Source organism: Panthera uncia (genome assembly GCF_023721935.1).
Source record: "Panthera uncia isolate 11264 chromosome A1 unlocalized genomic scaffold, Puncia_PCG_1.0 HiC_scaffold_16, whole genome shotgun sequence".
Classification (NCBI taxonomy): domain Eukaryota; kingdom Metazoa; phylum Chordata; class Mammalia; order Carnivora; family Felidae; genus Panthera; species Panthera uncia.
The window spans coordinates 79,637,518-79,641,274 of NW_026057576.1; positions in this window are offsets into that span (position 1 = coordinate 79,637,518).

Sequence of the window (3,757 nt, forward strand, 5' to 3'; positions counted from 1 at the left end):
TCTACAAAGGACCCCTTTCTCCCACACCGAACTCTTGGCTCCCGGCCAGGGGAACACGACCCCGGGGAGGCTGCTGCTTGAGCCCACCCCCAGTGGCCGGAGATTGGATCCATCGCACCCTCACCATGAAGATAAAAACTCTTGGATGGTGAAGTTCACCAAGCTCTGCTTCGCAGTCCCTGGCAGAGCGCAGGAACCAGGGGTCTCCGCGTCAGTCAGCTCTGCAGTGGGGGAGCCTCTCAGGACGGAGCCCGCAGCCTGCAGGGTCCATGCTGGCTCCAGGAGTGCCAGAGTGGGATCGCAGGACAGCCAATGCCTTGGTGCCAGAGAATCGGGAAGTGGTGTTCGCACTGCCTGCTCTTGGCTCCCACACAGTGATGGGGAGGTCTCAGCAGAGGGAGGGGGCGCTCTGTTCTGACCTCTGGACACCCGCTGGAGCTCAGTCCTTCGTGCAGGGAACAGATGTGAGCAAAGCTGGGCACAAGCCTTCCCCTCCAGGACCCCTCTTCCAGCAAGGCTTGTGCTGGGTGAGGTGATGGCCCCTCATGCTTTGGGACTGGTACCAGCAGGCATTGGACCTGGGGAGCCCATCACAGTCATGGGCTGGCCGGTGACCCTGCTGGCCCCACACCCCACCTGGATCTGTCTTCCCCTGCTCAGACCTCAGCCCCTCCACATCCAGCCCTCGTCGCTCAATAACCGGCCCTTAGCCAGGGAGCTTAAGTGGCCCCTCACCCCATCATGTGTCTCAAAGTTGGACATTGGTTTGCATTTTGCAAAGAAAACCAGCGACTGAAACAGACGTGTGTGTGTCAGAGGAACCAGGGAAATCACATTTCCCAATAATTTATGTAGAAAACCATGCCAAACAGAGACTGGAGCCCAGATTGCAATGGAGGGGTGCCGAGATGAGACTGAAACCTCAGGCGGAGGAAAACAGAGCAGGGGGGGCTGTCCAAGCCCCTCCTTCAGACCTGTTTCCTGTGATCTGTGTCCCCATCCTCTATCAGGAAGGAAACAGCACCAGGACAGCTTGTACACGACCCCATGTCAGTGGTCAGAGGCCCAAATGGAGGGGACCAGCTCTGACTGGCTGCTGGCTTTGCGGCCCAGCCTGGGAAATTTCCAGAAGGGCTCCTACATAGGTCCTGTGTGTGGCTGGCTTGAGCAATTCCCCCACAACAGAGATTTGCAGGGTGGGTGGGGACTGGGAAACAAGCTTCTCAAGGTCACACAGGCAAGTTAAGTGTTTGGGGTGTGACTGAAGGTATCAGTGCACGTGCCTGCCCCCCCACCCCAGGATTCCACACCTGGCCGGCCAGCGGCAGCCAACGGCGTGGCCCCAGGCAGCCCTGAGGGGCTGTCCCTGGGCTTCAGGTCCAGTCTGTTGAAGACAGAAGCCTGTATCCTGATGGACAGCAGTGAAGTTGCTCTGAAGCAACGAAGACAGAGACGTGATAGCGCCCGGGGTGCCGCTTTGAGAGGGGGGTGCTTAGAATATGAGGCGCAGGACGCAGTTGCCCCAGGGGATGAATCCAGAAGTGGGTGCATGCCCACCAGGGAGGGACAAGGCTGTCTCCCCGGGGGTCCAGCAGCTGCGGGATCAGAGGGAGCACAGGGTCATTGGCGTGTGTCTGAGGGACCCTTGTGGGCGGGGCATGAGGACCCTTCCTTTTCCAGGTCCCCAGGGACCTAGATGGAGGACTGGAGGCCAGCGGGGCATCCGGACTGGCTTGGTGACATGGTGGGCGCAGAGCCAGGATGGGGACCTGGCTCCCTTGGAACCTGTGCTCCCTGCCGCTGCGACCTTAGTTTTCTTATCTGTGTAATGGGATTGCCCACTCCCTCTGGGTCTCAAGGCCTTGTCGGAATAGAATTCATCTAACCCTGCAGCCCAGAGGGCACATTCTCCTGCTCCCAGCTGAGGTCACGTTGGTCACAGACCGTCACACCGTGGCCAGGTCCTGGGCCCAGCTGACCCCAGCATGACCCAAAAGTTGTTGAGTGGCTGCAAACCTCCTGCTTTGTGGACACTTGCACCTCCCTGAAAACCTGCCCCTCAAAACAAATGGAGGAAAGACCTTGGGGAGGCCTGGGCCTAACTAGGGCTCATGCCTCCCATCCCAGTCCCCATCCCTCTCTTCTGCCTCCAGGGCTGCCCTCCTCCTCCCCCTCCTCCCAGGACACCTGGCTGGGAGTCTCAGGCAGGCTGTGCTCTGGGGCAACAGGCCAAGGGGACAGGCTCCAGGCATATGCACCTTTGCCTCTGCCCAGGCTCGGGCTGGCCCCAGACGACCCCCCGCGGGTGCTCTCCCTGGTAAGCTTCTCACCTCCCAAGGCCTCAGCAGCCTCCGACCCTCGTGCAAGGGGCAGTTCGCCCTCCCTGAGCTCCTGTCTTTCAAAGCAGACCCTCCAGCTCCCCACACGGCTGGGGACTGGGGCACCTGGCGACACCAGGGCTCATAAAAGGCCTCAGGATGACCGCACCGTGAGGGAGCTTCACCTGTTGTTTTATGGAATGAAATACTTCAGGGCATCGTGGGAAGGATCCATTTGGGGTGAGTTTCCACATGAACCAAGGATTGTCCAGGCCTGGGAGGCACCCAGGATGCTCTAAACAGAGGTGCCAGGGACAGGGCTGGGGGGCCTCGAGATCATGAGGTAGGAGGGCAGGGAGTGCCTGCTCTGGGAACTTGACCACAGAGCACAGAGTGTCTGGGTCACTCCCCTGCCCCTGAACTGATGTCCAACAATGCATTTGCATTGCAGCCTCCCCTTTAGTGAATAATGAGAGCTAAAGTTATCTACTAGTAATGAAGCCACTCGCCATCGCCTCCTCTTGGGTGGTGGCGGTGACCTGCCCGCTGAAGGGCAGAAGTGGTGAGACGCCGCACCGAGCGTGCCACCAGGGGGCGCACTGCTCAAGCGCCTTCCGCTTTCCGGGCGCGGTGGGAGAAGCGATCCTCGCGCCGCCCGGATCGGAGGCCAGGGGAGCAGCAAGAGCGGAGACAGGTGGGCGCTGTGACCCCGCTCTGACCGGTGTCCCCCGGAGTCCTTCACCACCCTCCCCCGCCCCCACCCCACTCAGCTACAAAATGGGTCTGAGAGTAGATCCCAGCTTGTGGGTCGTTGTGGAATTAATGACTTAAAATTTGCAGGACCAATCAGGACGGTTTACTGGGCCTGGCGCAGAGCAGACAACGGCTCTCAGCCCTTGCTGTGACCCGCGCGACATTTTCACATGGCAGTGACCCTGGCAGTGCACCGTGTCCTGGGGCGCCGCCACCACCGCAGGTCACTTCAAGTGACCAGGTTCGCTTCTGCGGAACGACGTGGAGATAAAGGAAACCGCGCTGGCCGCCGTCGTCTGCCCCCCGCCCCCCACTGGAGTGGAAGCTCCTGGAGGCGCTAGGGGCTCATGCCGGTGCTCAGCAAATACTCAGGGGCGGCGCCGAGGAAGGTGCCTGTGACATGAAACCTGGTGAACAGAGGTGGGTGCAGGGTGACCCCGGTCTCATAAACATTGTATGTATCCGTCTCTCTCCATACAGAGATCTTTCTAGAGGAGAGAGGGCACGCTCCAGAGAAATACATTAAAATATTGAGAATCTGCAAGTAACTAGAAGAAAACTTAAATGCTTTTTGTGAGCTCCCATATTACCCACAAGCAAGATGCATGTTGGATTTGGGGGGGAAACACCACTGGAGAGAATAGGCTGGGGGCGAGGCTGCGGGGTGTCTTCAGGAAGGGCCGTGT